Below are 18,280 nucleotides of genomic sequence, written 5' to 3'. Positions count from 1 at the left end.
AGTGACAGAAAGTAAAGCCCTATCATTTAATCCAGCCCAAGAGCCTTGCTCTAATTTCTACCCTCAATGATTTTTTGTGTGTTCTTTTCTAGTGCCCTTCCCCTACCCCCAAGGGATCCTAAAACAAGACAGTGGCCTTCATCCTTTACTCAGCCCAGTGAGCAGTTTGAGCGTTCGAACAGGGGCTGGGACACCCGGCCCCACATTCACGGTGTAGAAACTTCCTGGGTGACCTTCAGCAACCAACTGATAGCCCCATCTTTAGCACCTTTCCTTTCATATTTCATATTCATTGCCATTTGCCTCTTATCTCCTAGAGGGGATGGTGCGAGGATTGATGGTATGATCCCACAAAGGGCTCTGAGACTCTCAGATGGATGGTCTCCATAAAATAGTGTTATTTAACAGCTAAGGACATTTATAAGAATCCTCTTACCCTTCTCCTTCCTTCCCTTTGTTCCTTCATCTCCAGCCCCCTGCCCCCAGCTCTAGGAATTTTATGATCTGAAGACCAAAATGCTTTAAATCTTAATAACTACACTTGCCACTTGGGATGCTGAAAGGAAACTATATATACTCTTTACTTGACTCATTCTAAGCTTTTACTGCAGCCAAAGTAACTGCCGCACCATTTAAAACTTCCACTGAAAAAGCAAGTAGCCTTCAACACATTAAGCTGATTTTCATGTAAGTTGTAAAATATTAAATGACCAGGACTTCTATCCAACAAAGCAGTCACCTGGCCCAACCAACCCCTTTCTGTTTGCAGGAGGCCAGAAGGTGGATTCATAGACCTGAGGGATGTGTGCCTGCCTCTGGGTGTTGGCTGGTTGGACACCAGCTTCTGAACCAAATTGGCCCAGGGGCTGAGCATTACTTCTCCCCCTTCCTCCAGCGCCATGTGTCCAGTAGGTTGTGCCCAATCCTGAAGGGGGGAAAAAGGCTTTCAGGATGCCCAGATGTCCTCAGTCCACTCCCTAGCCCGGCCAACTGTGGAGCAGAGCCACTGTGCTGGCCTCTAACAGGACAGCCACTGGCCCTGAGAATCTGCAGGGGGTATTTTTCCTGCTACCTGCTAGCCCAAAATCTGTAGGTAGTTTCCAAGCGTAAGTACATATTGGGAGGATCAGATTGCAAAGGGAGAAATCAACTACGCCCTAATGATGTCCCAAAATAAAAGTGGAGAGCAGAGCTGGCCAAGTCAGAATGGGGAGATCATGCACCGAGCTCACTGGCTCCTGACACTACAGTAAAACCCAGGCTTGGAATGAGGAGGGCATTCTGGCCTGGCTTCAGCCTCCTTTGTCAGCTGCCATGGCACCAGTCACTATGCTTCTGGGGTTGGCAGAAGGGGAACAAAACAGTATGGACCTTTCAAACTCTCCCGGGCATGTGGAGAACTGGCATGAACTCCCTTTACCCCCATCTGCCTGCCTGGAATCACTATCAAGATCACCTAATGCAGTGGTTCTCAACCTTTTTAATGCCGCGACCCTTTAATATAGTTCCTCATGTTGTGGTGACCCCCAACCATAAAACTATTTTCGTTGCTACTTTATAACTATAATTTTGCTATGGTTAATGAATCTTAATGTAAGTATCTGTGTTTTCCGATGGTCTTAAGGCTCTACAACCTGTCGCGACCCACAGGTTGAGAACCGCTAGCAAGGCCACCTAAGACCATCAGAAAACACAGATATTTACATTACAATTCATAACAGTAGCAAAATTACAGTTATGAAGTAGCAACGAAAATAATTTTATGGTTGGGGGTCACCACAGCATGAGGAACTGTATTAAAGGGTCATGGCATTAGAAAGGTTGAGAACCACTGACCTAATGCATAGAAAAAAAATGACATGTGTTTTATCAATGAAGGTCTTGATCCTACACCTACCAACAATGTCAGGATACCAGCTGTCCTCACCAGCTGCTCTCTGGGTGCCACCCCAAAGTCCCATTGCCAGTCCCCTGGGACTAGTGGCATTTCCTAGGCTACAGAGCCTTCCCTACTTCTCAGAATAAGCCTTTAACAATGCCCTGTCTTCTTAGGAACAAGAAAATGCCGACTACAAAAACATCAAGGGTTACAGTTCAGGCCCATAACAGTTACAGAGAGATCCACTTCATCCAGCTTAAGGGGGGGAAGCATACAGATTTCCTGAAAATACAAGTCTATTTCTGAGCAGGATCCTTTCTAACTTCCAGGAAGTTTGCATTTCCTTCACTCCATTCCTAGTCCAGCCTAAGTACCCTGTCTTTCTCTTAAGAAGGTTCTTCCTTCTCAGATGCCAGCTTTCTAGTCCATAATTCTTACATGATCATTAATCCTAAACAACAGAACTAGGTGGGCTCCATGCATTCATTCAACAAATATCATGGAAGAGCAGCAACAACATGCCAAGTATTGTCCAGAGTGTTGTGGGGATGAATCAGCTTTTCAGGCACAGGTGAGACCACAGACAAGATATATCAATGTACATGTGACAGAGACTGTCAGCTTTTCACCGAATCCCCTCTCATTCCTGGGAAGACAGCTGGATACACTTCCCAACTTCCTCTGCTGTTAGGTGTGGCCATGTGCCTGAGTTCCAGTCAATGAAAACTGGGTAGAAATGATGTGCACCATTTCCAATGATGTGCCGGTGAGATCCTGCCTGCATGCTCTCTCCTCCTTCTGGCTGGTTGGAATGGTGAGATCAACCAACCACAGAAGTTCTGTGTTGAGGCTGCAGAGCACCAGCAACCCTTGGAGGAAAGCTGCCCTCATGGTCTGGTATGTTCAGGACTGGTACAAGAGTAGGAAATAAACTTCTGCTGCTGTGTGCACCCATCATGTGACTGTGTTTATTTATAACTAGTGGCCCAGTGAACAAAATTCATGCACTCGGGGTGCGGGGGGGGGGGAAGGGTCCGTCAGCCCAACCTGCGCCCTCTCTCAATCCAGGAGCCCTCGGGGGATGTCTGACTGCTGGCTTAGGCCCGCCCCCTGGAGGGAGCGGGCCTAAGCCAGCAGTCAGACATCTTTAGTGCTTCCGCCACCACCACTGCACTCACCAGCTGTGAGCCCTGCATCTGGCTGAGCAGCGCTCCCCCTGTGGGAGCACACTGACCACCAGGGGGCAGCTCCTGTCTTGAACGTCTGCCTCCTGGTGGTCAGTGCACATCATAGCAACCAGTTGTTCCACTGTTCAGTCAATTTGCATATTAGCCTTTTATTATATAGGATAGAAGCCAGGTTGCTCTAAGTAATATAAATGTTGAATCAATTTATTGAAATGGAAAGATATTCATAGTATATAATAAGAGAATAAATTTAAAACTGTATTATAGTGCAATGTCACTTTTTAAAAGAATCCTATATAATAAAGAGGTAATATGAAAATTGACCATCACACCCTTGCACAAGATGGCCGCCCCCATGCAGTCACAAGATGCCAGGCAGGGGAGGGCAGTTGTGGATGATCAGGCCAGCAGGGGAGGGCAGTTAGGGGCAACCAGGCCAGCAGGGGAGGGCAGTTGGGGGAGACCAGGCCTGCAAGGGAAGGCAGTTGGGGGAGACCAGGCTGGCAGGGGAGGGCAGTTGGGGGCGACCAGGCCTGCAAGGGAAGGCAGTTGGGGCGACCAGGCCTGCAGGGGAGGGCAGTTGGGGGTGACCAGGCCTGCAAGGGAAGGCAGTTGGGGGTGACCAGGCCAGCAGGGGAGGGCAGTTAGGGGCAATTGGGCCGGCAGGAGAGCAGTTAGGCGTTGATCAGGCTGGCAGGGGAGTGGTTAGGGGGTGATCAGGCTGGTAGGCAGAAGCGGTTAGGGGCAATCAGGCAGGCAGGCAGGCGAGTGTTTGGGAGCCAGCAGTCCCAGATTGTGAGAGGGATGTCCAACTGCCGGTTTAGGCCCAATCACAGGCCAGCAGGGGAGGGCAGTTGGAGGAAACCAGGGATCGGGCCTAAAAGGGCAGTTGGACATCCCCTGAGGAGTTCCAGATTGGAGAGGGTAAAGGCTGGGCTGAAGAACACCCCTCCAAGTGCACTAATTTCGTGCACCAGGCCTCTAGTATGCATATAAATATACATACACACACAAAGAGAAAGCTCTGCAAGTATGTATAGCAAGGTATAAGTGTTTATCTCTGGATGGTGATAGAAGAGGTATTGCTTATCTATATTTCCCAATATGAAATATGACTTTATAATTAAAAAATGAAAACTATGTTTGACATTTTAAAGGAAAGTATGAGATGTAAATACAAAGGCATAGCACCTCAAAGTGGGTAAAGATTTCCTGAGGGAAATTAGAAAGGGCTTCTCAAGCTAAGCATCTATTAATGCCCCCTCCAGTACTGAAAATCTATGAACAGCAACAGCCTGAGAAATAGAACAGTTCAATTATACAACATACCTTGTTCCCAACTTGTACTTAGTGAGGCCTTGCCAATGAAGATCAATTCAGCAGAAAAGAGAAAAGAGATAAATCTTTTACCTTTACAAAGTGCCAAGAAACTAGTCCCAATGTTTGTTTGGGGTGAGGAATAGGAATGGGTAGAAGGGGAATATTAAAAGGTTAGGGGAAGGGAAGAGCAGCATGCTTACCTTACACCCCACTGTACCATCTGAATAGTTTTGCTATATGCATTTATTACTTATTTCAAAAATAATTCTTTATGAAATTTGTGCTATCTGCATTTTTTAAGTTTTTTTATTTAAATTTCTATGACTTTTAGTAAATATTAAGTCATGGGTTCTCTTTGAATTAGTTAAGAGCAGAGACAAATGCCGAGAAAATAAACCAAGTCTTTTTTCCCAGTAGAATCCCACAAAATCATAGATCCGATTGGTCCTTGCAGCAAATGTGAGATGAGCCTAAACACGTTCTGTTTGTACACTGGAGGGAGGGGGGTGGTAAGCCAAGGGCCACCTCTGTTTGCCTCCACACAGTCTTGAATAGTGCCTGGAGAAAGATTTAGGTTCGCAAGAAGAATAAAAACTTTGCAAAACATGGTTTGTCAAAGTCCCAACCGTTCTGCCATGAAGACTTGAAGGAGTGTGGGAGACACAAGTGGAGAGAGACAGGCCACCAACTCTCCAGAATGGGGAAGAGTAGTGCAGGTTGAGGTCCATGGGAAATAGCCTCTGAGATGGAGATGTGCCCATAGACAAGCTTTCTGGGTAGGGTTCTTGGGGACATCACCAGTGAGGAAGTAAAGGAAGCAAAATTAGACAAAAGGAGGAGTTGAGTTGTGATATGGTCTCAAGAAAGGTGTCAGTTGGCACCCTGGATCTGGAACAGCCCTTCAGAATTGTCCTAAGCTGGAATGAAGCTTTTATATGCCCACAGGGTCTTGGTCAAGATGCTTTCTTCAGCCAGTTTTCTGGGAGAGACTCGGTTTGAGACATTACCAGGCATTACTCCCAACAGCTGGGGAACAAGTGTCTAGATTGGGGGCACACTATAGCATCCACTACAAAGCAGTTATGGGCTCTTCTCAGGCGTAGAGGCCATGTGCCATTTCCCTCATGGAACCTAAGCTCCAGTTCCAGAAATTACCATTCTCTTACGTGGCTCTGAGCCTTCATACATGCTATTCCTCCAGCTGGAATTCCTTTTCCTCTCTTATCTTCCTAGAAAATTCCTAGTCATCCCTCAATCCTCAGGGCAATTTCCCCTGGGAAATGTCCCAGGCTCCCTTGGGCAACTCAGACTCACTTTCTCCCCTGTTCCCTCCACATGGTGTATATCTATCTATACTACCCCCACACCAGCCTCTGTACGGTATACCAGTTCTGCAGGTCTGTATTCCCACTAGACAGGAGTCATCTTAAAAACAGAACCAAGTCTTCCAACTTGGTATCCCTTATACATAGAAAGTATTGGATTAAATATTTGTTGAATGAATAAATAATTGAATATGGAAGAAATGGTGCTGGCTGTGTTAGCTTTGTCAAGGAACAGCAGATGAATTCTGATAAATTGGTGGGATAGGAGGCAGGAACTAGAGATGTGGGGGAAGGAGGAAAGCAAGGTGTTTGTAATCAGCCATGTGCAAGAAACTTTGGCTTCTTGTCCTAACCAGTTTGGCTCAGTGGATAGAGCGTCAGCCTGCGGACTGAAAGGTCCCAGTTCGATTCCGGTCAAGGGCATGTACCTTGGTTGTGGGCACATCCCCATTAGGGAGTGTGCAGGAGGCAGCTGATCAATGTTTCTCTCTCATCGATGTTTCTAACTCTCTATCCTTCTCCCTTCCTCTCTGTAAAAAAAAATCAATAAAATATATTTTTTTAAAAAAAGAAACTTTGGCTTCTGTGTCATCTTTGGTCCCTGATACCTATTGTCCCAGCATCAGCTCAACAGAATGGAGAGTATATTAGGGGCTCTTTTGTTGACAGTAAAATTGCTTGAGATTATAACAACCACAAACTCTCCCAAGGAAGGCTAAGGAAAGAGTACTGGGCTGCACAGATCCCTAGTTGTGGCTACTGACTAACGAGATGGTAGAGTTGAGTTATGTGCAGAGCTCTCCTGGAGAATCTCTGCCATGGACAAAAGCAGGGGTCCTCAAATTTTTTAAACAGGGGGCCAGTTCGCTGTCCCTCAGACCGGTGGAGGGCCGGACTATAGTTTAAAAAAAAAACAAACTATGAACAAATTCCTATGCACACTGCACATGCCTTATTTTGAAGTAAAAAAACAAAACGGCAAAAACACCGTATGTGGCCCACGGGCCGTAGTTTGAGGACGCCTGGACAAGAGGAACCACCACACATGAATAAAATGTTATTCAACTTTTCTGCACAGTGCCAATCAATGAAGATGCTAATGAGGGCATGGGCAATGGGGCTATATTAGTCAGGAGTGTCTAGGCCAAAGGGGAACAAGGTCCCGTGTAACAGATAGAAGAAAAGGGACTAGGCTCATTCGGGAGCACCCTTGTTAGGAAATGCATGTTCTCATCTTTCTTTGTTCTTCTCATACCCATCCTCATTCCATAGTTCTGTCCTCAAGGTATCCCCAGTCTACGATGAAAAGTGATATCTCAGTCATAACTTGAGCATAACTAACATTTTTTTTCAGAACCCCCAATGCAAACATGGCACACTGAGTAATGAGGCACATGACCTAAGGTCATTGTGAACAGGCATTAAACCAGATTTGGCTTCGATGAAAATGAATTTGGGGTCCATCTTTCTTCATTTTTCAAATCTTACTGCCTCATGGCAGAACCAGAGACGTGTCATTTTGGGGAAGAAAAAAAAAATACTCTATTTCCTCAGGAAATGCGAAGGAGCCACAAATTTTAATCTGCTCCAGCTGGAGTGGAGGCTGGGGGCTTATTTAAGCTCATAAAATACACCTTCTCACATTTCCTCCTGCCGACAAACCAAAGATTCTCCTTGACCAAGGTTTAGGTAGCTGTTCCCAGCATCCAAAGGAAGGCTGCCCAGCCAAGCAACTGCTCCACCCACCTGAAAGCCTGCTTAGGATTCCATTTGAATGTAGGAGTCGATCTCTAAATATAACCCTGAAAGCAGCCTCTGCTGTCATCCCTGTACTTGCAGCTTCACTCCTTCCAAAATAATAAAATGGGATGGGTGGGTCTTTGGGCTTTTACCCTGAGACAGCAGCTTGGGGTAATGAGGCACAGGAGAGCAACCCTCTGCTGCGGTCCTCCCCCTCTTCAACCCTCCCTTTGGGGTGGAAGGAGGGGTGGACAACAGCAGTCCTCCACCTAGGAGTTGGCACCAAGCCCCAACCCCCCACTTCCCCACGGGGTCCCTCTCAAAGCAGATGGTCCCTGAGGTGAGTCCATTGTCCCAGGGCATTGACTAACCTCAGGAAAATCCTTAGAAGTGTGTCTTCTCCCCCTTCCTGACCAGGGCTTCTACTGTAAAATTTAGAATCTCAGCATATCCTGTGATCATTCTTATCTCACCCAATGGTATATAACTAACCAACCAATATCTGTTCATTGTCAGTCTCTCTCACTAACCCTGAGATCCTTGACAGCAAAGCTGTTTTCCTCATCCATGGACCTTCAGCACCCACCGTAGTGTGAGGCCCATAGCAGATGCCCAGGAAATGCTGGATGGATAGAGGGATAGACAGAGGGAGGGAGAGAGTAGGGGAAAGAAAGGGGAGATGGGGGATGGATGCATGGATAGGGAATTTCCTCAGTGTTACACTTGGTAGATAGAAGGACAGATGATGGAAAGTACAGCTTGAGTTGTTGTGCCCTGCAGCTCGGGGCCTGATCCTGGAACCCACACAGAGCTCTGAGGGCTCAAAGTCAGAGCATGGCAAGGGCATGGTCCTGCCTTGTGAGTCAGCTGCCCAAAACTTAATCTAGTTGGGGGTGGAGGTGGACCCCTCCATAGAAGGCCCAGGAGAGAATCGTGCTGGGGTCACCTGTGGAACATAGTAACCTTCACTGTTATAAACCAAGGCCGGCTTCTCTTTTCTCTCATGCTGGTCCCCTCTGTGAGTAGAGAGGGGTGGAGGCGCAGTCCCTCTCTGGCCCCAGCCTGGTGAGGGAGCCTGGGCAGGGGCTTGAAATTGCAGCCTCCACTGCCCACTGACCTTTCACCCAGACGTAGCTGAGGAGGGCCGGGAGCTCTGGCAGCCTGTTCATCACGCAGGACAGCGATATTTCCAAGTATGCAGTTGGGCTGTTGTGCCCCCAGATGGGACCCCAAGGGCCACAAGCCTTTGAAAGGAAGTGGCTGGTTTTGTGGAAATGTCATTGTATTGGCTCAGTTTTATTTCCAGCCGGACAGAGACCAGTTGTCACGGAGAGACAACTGTGCTCCGCAGACCTCTGAGCAGGGCACCTGTGCCCATGAAGGGCCAGGCCCCAGCACCAGGGAAACTGAGGGGCAGAGGAGGAAATTTAGCAAAGGAAAACTCAAGCTGCAGTCAGATTATCCTTCCTGGTGGCCAGAGCTCTGATTCTGTTAAGACCCAGCTTCTGATAAGACAAGGGCCATCACTTCCCTCTGGCCCACCCTGTACTGCCCTCTGGGGCATGCCGGGGGATGCAGGACCTGACTGGCCCAGCCCATCTAATGGAGAGGCGTTGCAGAATAGAACCTGGGGAACTTTTAAAGACTATGGGTGCCCAAATCCCAATCCCAGAGTGTAACTTAATTGGTCATGACTGGGTCCCAGATTTTTTGGTAAGAGGATTGTGCTCAAATGGAAGACATAAAAAAAAAAAAAAAAAATGCCTGATAGCTTTCATCTCATCCTCACTCCAACACCAGGAAGTCACCTGCCATGTGACTCCAGCTTAGCCACATAAGCGATTCCGGTAAGTCTTAGCCAGGGTAGAAAATCAGGCTTACACGTGTGCAACTCAGAAATGCTTTCAGGCTATCTACAAAGTTGTACCAGGTCTCCTAGGTGACGGGGACGATTTTCATTAAACTGGGAAATATTGAGCAAGGTGAGTGACAACACTTGCACTGAGATTTTCATATCCTGAAACTGGTCACTAATTTGTGGTGGGATTGGAGGTGGTGTCCCTCTCTGGGATTCAGCATGCTTCCCCAGCCACAGAGCAGCGGGAGGAAGAACGGAGAACACTGAGCTGTCTTACAGGGAAAACTTGGAGGCCTGAATAAATGTTTCCATGTTTATGAAGTGCTTCGGGCTCCTTGAGTAATAGCGAAGTGTCAGGGCCCGGTGTTATTAGTTTTCACACAAGTCCCAAGATTAATTGCTCCTCTCAACCTCGCTCCCCAGCTCAAGAGTTATGCTCCAGGCCCATCTAAGTTACTTTGCACGTGTGCCCAGGCAGATAGCAAAGCCTGGCCTGGAGCTCTCCTTGTGGAGAGGCAGGGAGGGCAAATAGCAAAGCCTGGCCTGGAGCTCTCCTTATGGAATGGCAGGGAGGGCAAATAGCAAAGCCTGGCCTGGAGCTCTCCTTATGGAATGGCAGGGAGGGCTGCATTCTATCAGCAACTTTCTTCCTTTGAGCTGGAATTTGTCTGCTGCTAATTCCTTGGTGTTTGTTTAACATAGTCCAAGGAACCAGGTCAACAAAGGGTGCTATAGCTTGGTACTGGGCAGATTCCTTTTTATGAAACACAAATAATGTTCAAAAAATTAAGCAATTGAGGCCCCAAGTAACAGGTGGGAAGGGCCTCCACTTTATAACTGCACTCCTGCCCCTTCCTGTCAGTTGCCCCTTGATCTTCTATATCAGCATAAAACCAGTTACTTCTCATAAGCAAAGCCATTGCTTGCTTGAAAGACCACTTCCTGAACAAAGACCATAATAATAATCAGCTTCTCACAACCAAGTGAGCCCGACCTCATTGCAAGCTGCTGTTTGGCTGGGGAAGCCACTGCTCAGGTGTGTGACTTCGACAATATAAAATTTTAAGCTCAAATTCAGATGATTTATGTTTTTGTTTCAACGATAGAACCTAAGAATGTTAGAGTGAGAGGGGAGCTTAGAGATCTAATCCACATCCCTCATTTTTAAGAGGAAATTAAAATCCAAAAAAACAAGTGGTCAGCCTGAGGTCAGCCAGAGTGCCCAGAACTTTGTCCTTGACTCTCCTCTTTTCTTTATCCCACATTCTCTCTCTACAAAGCTCATCCAGTCGTCCCATGAGTTCACTAATGCCGTTGCATATTAATTACTCTCAGTGCAGACCTTCCCACGGAACTGTTGCTCTTCTACCTCAAGCCTCACCCATCCTATTCCCCTGCCTACTCCTTCTCCATCTCCATATGCTGCACGACTCTTCCAAACTTGCTCAGGGCCCAAACCTAGCTATCATCGTTTAGGTCTCCGTTTCTCATATGCCCCATATCTAAACAGAGGTACTAGTTCCATTTCCAAAAATTAATCACTACTGCAACTCTTTTCCACAATCCCCACTACTATGACCCTGGTTGACACTACAGTCAACTCCTGCCTATTTTATTTTAAAAGCTCTGAACTGGTCTCTATCCTCCCACTCTTTCCCTTTCCAATAGGGAGGTCTACCACATAGTAATCAAAATAATCCTTTTTTTTTTATTACAAAAATGCATCATCTCCCATCCCTGCTTAAAACCCTTTACACTTAAAAATAAAACCTAAATCCCTTACCATGCCTTCAGGGCCCTACTCAGTCTGCTCCTGCCAACCCTTCCACCCAATCTCTCTCTACCCACCCCACCCCCCTTTTCACCTCAATCCAGCCACCCTGGCCATCCTTGTGCCATAAAGAGACCATTCTCATTCCTGGCTCTGTCTCTGCACAGTGGGTAAATCCTCCTGCTCAGATTGCTCTCCCCACAGATCTTTGCAAGGCTATCACTCTCTCATCTCTCTGGTCTCGGCTCAGAAAGCCCATTGCTGGCTAGAGCAGCCCCCAGTTACTCTCCTTCTCAAGTCTATCTTCTTTATAGCCCTTATTTGCAGCTGAGACTGTTTTACGCCTTTGTTTGCAAGCTTACTGTCTGTCACCCTTACAGAATGTAAACACCCAGAGAGCAGATTTTCTAGGTCATCGCCACATTCCTCCACTCCTGAAAAACGACGGACTCAGATCAGGCGCTCAGTAAAACTTACTGATTGGCTGATGCTAAAAAACAGTAATAGAACCAGAAGTAGAATCTATGCTTTTCAGTTCACATCCCAGTGGTGGTTCAATCCTGCCCTTTGCTTTATTAGAAACAGAGGTCCACTCGAGCTAGTTCAGTAAGGGGGATTTTTGTGAGGAAACAGATGGGGTGACAAGGTACGATGTCTCTGAATCCAAGAACAGGACCTTATGCCGCACAGAGGCCAAAGCTGAAAGAGGGCTCTGCCTTCAAAATGGCCCTGAGGAGTTAGTTCCCTCTATGGAATTTTCCTTTTCGTTCACTATTAATACTATTAACACACATTCTGTGTATCCACTTCTTCCTCTCCTGTTCCAACTGGCATTTATTCATTCCCTCAGCAAATATTTATTGAAGACCGACATGGGCTAAGCCATGTTAATCCTGCTTGCTTATCATCTCTGCTTCTCCTTTATTTCCTGTGCATGTGACTTTGGTTTTCCATGTTTCCATCAACCTTTCTCTTTTTTTTTTTTTTTTTTTTGCTTTCATTTCTTCTGTTATCTAGACAACTCTTCCTAGGTTTTAGCTGATAGTCCCACGACAAAATCTAACTGGACCAGTTCCTCTTTCAGAGCTGCGTCAAACGCAATAGATCTCCCAACCGCACTGGCAGCCTTGGGATCAGGGCCCAGCTCGGGTCCCACCAGCTGTGCTCGTGTGTGTTGTTCAGCAAGGGCTGTGCTTGTGGCAGCTTCTGTGGGAGGAGGGATGGCAGGGCAGATAGGATCACATCTCTGGGATAAACGTTAATCTAGTGAGGGTGCATGTTGGCAGTAGGAAGAGACATATTTAAACCTTACAATTAGAACAGTACCACAATAACATTTACCTGGGTCGATGGGACATTTGATGTCACTGAAGGTTTTAGAGCAGTAAGTGGTATGACCAGAGCTTTGCTTTGGGTAAAATTCGTTTTTTCAGAAATATATGGGATAGCTTGTAAAAGGAAAAAACTGACATGAGAAGAAAAATTAGTAGACCACTGTAATACATTCAAGCACCAAGTCCTGAAAATCTGAATTAGTGTGTGAACAGTGCAAAGGGAAGGTGGGACAGCTGGGAGAGACACTAAGAGGCAGGAATTGGCATGTGGCATCAACTCCACCTGATCTGAATGTCTACCATATGGAAGGTGCCTTACTGAAGTCCTACTATATATCAAGCACTATGCTAAAGGTGTCACAGAATCACATTTAAGCCTTGAAAAAAAACCTATAATGAGAAGCATATAATTTTATGTACATTCTATAGTTGAGGAAACTTTAAGCCAGAAAACTAAATGACCTCCTTGCGACCACATATCCAGAAAGTGGCCAAGGAAAGGAACCTTGAGGAAAGACAGAAGAATCCTCTGTGTAATGGAAAGGAGCTGACAGTACACCAGCAAAATGGCCTCAGACCAGAGGATGGGGCTGGGCCAAGAAAGGAGGAGAGCACAGGATGAGATGCAGGAAGGAAGAGTGGGATCGCAATGTGGTCTGGAGGCTGGAGCCAGGCTTTCCTCCTGGCCTTGAAACCTGACTCCATCTTGAGCAAATGCTCCCGATTCAGTATCTTCTTCTGTGAAATAGGGATAATAATCTAGTGTATGACCTCTTAGGTCTGGGTAAGGATTCATGATACTATATCTACAGTGACTGACACAAAGCAGGGTCTCAATAAAAGGCATCCTTGCTTGGATTAACAATTCTGTTATTGTATCTGATAGAGTCAGGGGCCATATACAAACATCAGAATTCCATTGTTGAAGGGGTTTTAGTCTCCATGTTTCGGCTTAAATATTGCTATGATGATATGGACTATTAGGCATTGGGCTGCTCATTTCTTAGAAGCTTGAATATACAGCCTACCTGGTAAGACAGGTCTAACTTTCAATGTCAAATAATCTCATCATTTAAGTTACACAGTCTGGACAGGTGATGGGGGAGGAGGGTAACTCCTGCACACTACCCGCCCTAGAGCGTTACCTATAGCTCGCTCTAGAGGGTAATACACTTGGCAGAAAGAAACTCTCATCAGTAGCAGGTGGTGAAAATGCCAAGTTAGTAAGAACATCTCTCAAAGCCCAGAATCCAGGCTTTAAATATTAATTTAGCTTCAATAAGAAAGAGCTAGGTTTGACCCATTAGCTGAAAGCACTTCAGCTCCTACTTGTTATTTTTAAGCAATAATGTTTCTTAAAAGAGCCCACAAGGAAGAGGACTGGCATGAGCAAACCCCAGTGGTCTTTGTCTCTTCTGAGTGTGGGAACAGAGAGCAGTCAGCCATCACTGCACCTGTGCCCTCTCTATGCCACACCCCTGAAGCCCGCCTAGGGATGGGATCAGCCCCAGTTCAAGATCAAACCCTCTCCACAATGCAAGATGGAAAAATCCCATTAGGCAAACCACTGGGCAGAGTTTTAAGAAACAATAATCTATTGCTGATTCCTTTCTATACTAGGGACATACAAAATATACAGGCTACCTATTCCTCAGGCCACTAAAAACCTATTTTCTTTTGCTGTCTGATGCCATCCTATTCTACATGCTTATACCAGGGAGTGGGTAACCAAATATATTGGTGGCCCTGTTCTGGATATTTTCTCCTTCATTTTCAGAGTAGAACCTAACTGAGTGAGAATGATTACCTTTTAGACTAGATGTTAGTTTCCTTCTAATCAAGGCTTGGAAACAGGATTGCAGAAAGCATCATCTCAAAAAACAAAACAAGGGAGTCTGAAGAAAGAAGTTGGCAGAATTCCAACCAACATAAGCGTTAAGAAAGAAATCTAACAACATGCATCTGCTCACCAGCCAGAAAGAAAATATACTGTACGTTTAAGGCAAGGCAGCAGCGTTGCATAGCTTGGGGAAGTGGGGGTGCCATTCACTTCATAGGCTATGTGAATGGAGCCCCCTGGAGTTGTGCAGCACACACCTGTGAAACCAAACTCCAAACTTAGCCCTAGTTCAGGGTATCTAAGTCAGAAAAGTGGCCACAATACCCTCAACACGGGGGTGGTTGCTTTAGTCTGTGAAAAATATTAAATCGCTGTGGATTATTCTGCAGAAAATTCTTAATGCACACAGGGAAACCCAAACTCCCCATAGAAGCATACCTGAAATTATAGCCAGGGGAGACCTTGGAGGCTGTCTGGACCATCCCCTCATTTTACAGATGAGGCCACTGAGGCTGAGAGACATGACGTGTTTTTCCCAAGGTCAACAAGCCTATGCTTAAAAGATGAAACAGACTTTCCCTGCTTCCCATCCATGGCCAAAATAGGCCACTTTGTTGTGAATAGTATTCAATCCACCAAGATTGAAAATTGAGTCTTCTTTATCATTATCATCTTTTAACATTCATTGAGCACGTTCTACATGCTAAGCCTTGAGAATACAGAAAGAGTCTCTCTAAAGGACTCAGCTCATGAGGTATGAGTAGGGCAGAGCTTTGCTCAGTCACACAACCTTTGGTCCAGGAAACGAGGACTTGGCTAGGAACATTTCCAGGCACAAAGGTAACATAGTCTTTTGTGAGCCATGAATGGTTATGGCCTATTGAACAAATCCTTATTCAGGCAACTTTTTAAAAATGTATTATGTCCCTGTTGGAACTGACTGATTTCTTTGAAGCTGCTTTGGTTTATTGGTTAAATATTTATTCATTAATATATTTTAAAGCCATTTTATTTACACAATAGATTTGGAGCCATTCTGGACTACTGGATAATTATTACCTAGTTAAAATCAGGCTATGCAAAGCAAGAAAACTGATGGCCATTTATGGAGAGAATGGGAAACTTACAGGTTACTGAGGTTGCCCTTTAAATTTTATTTTTAACACAGTCATTCTACTCTTTCTAATGGGAGTTTTATGTGTGTTTGAACGTGTGTGGTGAGAGTGAGGAGGGGGGAGAGAGAAGCCTTTTTACCAAAAACCAATGCCATTAAACTGCTTTATGGACAAGCTCTCTGCCAACTTTCTTATTGAAATCAAAGATACCTTTGAGTTAGCTGCACAAGAGCAGGGCAGAAAGCACCTGCAGTCACGTCTGTTTCTCATTTTGTACTCATGTAACTCAGATGCCCTGTGAAATCTGCTCCTGGGTTGAAATTGTGTATACCACGTGTCAGCTCAGTTTGAATTTGGAAACAGGAGCTCAAAAGGTGCCACTCAAACCCGTGGCTCTGGTTTTCTCCGAGTGTAACATGAGCAGGGGAGTCATGTTGTGGGGGCCCATGTCTCCCGTCACTGTAAGTAAGAGATACAGCAGGCCCATGTTTCCATTTACTGGTGCTCCCCAACCCCCACCCATATCAGTTCCCACTTACGCTTTTCATGCGGGAAGGTCATGGCATGGGATGAGAAGTGCTAGGAATGTACACGTGAACAGTTCATGACCTGTGCATGAATTTACAACCTTGCCTGATATAGAAAAAGGAAGCAACCAGAACACGTGACCCAGCCTCTCCAAATAGCCTGCTTTGAGCCACCTCTCTATGTAGATACTGTTTGTGGCCTACATAAATGGATAAAGGATGCCATTGGTCTGAAGAAATTGCATTAGGGTAAAATTAGTACTCAGCTCTTATGTGAAGACCCCAAACCAAATTCTTTTCAGTTTTAACCCGAAGAGATCTTTTTTAAGAAATATTTTTAATTGATTTCAAAGAGGAAGGGAGAGGGAGAGCAAGAGATAGAAACATCAATGATGAGAATCATTGATCGGCTGCCTCCTGCACACCCCACATTGGGGATCGAGCCTACAACCCAGCCATGTGCCCTGACCGGGAATCAAACTGTGACCTCCTGGTTCATAGGTTGACAACCACTGAGCTACGCCAGCCGGGCCCAAAGAGATCTCTTTTAAATATTAGCCCTAATAAGAAATTCTGGATCTTATCTCTTTGATCACATTTTAGAATATTAGCCCCTCATCTGCCTCTGCAATGTCCCATTGATTCAACACATATTTAGTGAGTACCAACTATGTCCTCTCAAGCAACACCAGTCCATAAAACATCAAGGACTTGGCTTTCATGGAGTTTCCTTTCTAGCTGGGGAGGGAAGAGTTGGCTTTGAAGTAGCTAAGTGAAGGCGTGTTCCAGTTAAAGTCAAATCTCCATGTGGCATTCCAGATTTACACAGGATAAATTGGGATGTGATAATTTGCTTCAAAAAAAGATTCAATATTTTACTAAAAAAAAATTCACAGAAGGATTCCCTTTAAATCTAAAACCCTCATAGTTCCTCTTCTCCCCCCTCCCCCCATCATTTTATTTATTCTGAACTTTTGAGGACTCCATTAATGGTTAGAGTGTCCCTGCACTGTCCTAGAGTACCTATCCTACTCATCACCACAGGTAGACATTCACTTCTACTCCAGAAAAAAAGTGCCCTAAGAAAGTACTGCTCATTCCAGACTGAAAGCACAACCCATTCCAAAAGGGCCACTCAGCAGAGACCACAGGCAAGTCTTAGGGACTCTGGTGCTGGTGGCTTCCGGGGCCTCTCTGCACCCTTTAAGACCTAGATCAAGGGCAAAGAAGTCTGGAGTTGCTCTTTTCAGTTTCTCTGGATTTTTCTCATTGATACAAATGAGGGGAAAGAGGAGAAAAATAAGCCCAAGTAATACAGTTTAAAAAATGAACCTGGTGAGATGAAGACATCATTTTTCTCTCCTGACATTTTCAACTACTTAGATAATTATCGGCCACCAGAGTCTCTCCTTGTGAGTACCAGCATTTGGCCCATTAGCAATTAGTGAGAACAGTTCCTCCACTGAGCTTTTATGTGAGAAAATAGAGAGCTGCCTGCCACACACAAACACACAGGCTTAGGAGAAATGAGAAAGAAGCTGAAGAGTATTCCTAATATTACAGCTAGCCTCTTGTCATTTTCCCCACATTGGGGTTTTATTGATCAGTGACCACATTTCTCCTCAGGACCATTGTACTGCCAGGAAGCTTCCTGGTCCAGCTTCATAGTGGTTAGTTGGCATTTAAAAAAAAAAAAGGTTTTTTTTTAAAGCACAAGCCCTACCCTACCCTGCCCTACCCTACCCTATTCAGAAAAGTTAATGCCATATCATGAATTTCAGCTCTGGGGATTGGAACACTTTCCCATTTGAATAGGGGAAGCAAAAGTAAAAACAACCTTGGGTGTTTCCACAAGTCTTTCATCTGCCCAAGGAAAATTTGTACTGAAAGCCTTCATGGTAATTAGATAAATTGAGCAAATACAGGTACAGGATATTCAGAAGTCAAATGAGCCATTCTTCAATTTAAGAGCTTTGCTTTAGAATAAAGAACTGTGCTCAGTACAGCTGGTGTCACTTAGATTAGTCCTGGAAGAGAAGTCTTACGGAAGAGTGGAATATATGTACAAATAAAAGAGACCAAGGTGGGAAGAAATTGAGTGCTTTTCCTGTCTCAGTGTTAGATGAGTCCAAACATATGACAGCCAAAGACAACTCTCCATACACATGTCACATCCCTTGCTCTTCAAGGTCTCTCCTGGCCAAAAGTGTCTGGATTTCCATTGTGCCTGCTTTTCCTTCTGATTCCTCCAGGAGAGCCTGCAGAAACCACCATCTGACACATTGGAGATTGCCCTTGACTTTCAAAGGAGGACCAGATTCATGTTGCTGCTACTTAAACATAGCACTCAGAGTTCATCAACTGATTTATTTAAATGAAAATAA

The sequence above is a fragment of the Eptesicus fuscus genome, chromosome 4, assembly GCF_027574615.1.
Source record: "Eptesicus fuscus isolate TK198812 chromosome 4, DD_ASM_mEF_20220401, whole genome shotgun sequence".
Classification (NCBI taxonomy): domain Eukaryota; kingdom Metazoa; phylum Chordata; class Mammalia; order Chiroptera; family Vespertilionidae; genus Eptesicus; species Eptesicus fuscus.
This window is presented reverse-complemented; position numbering follows the sequence as displayed.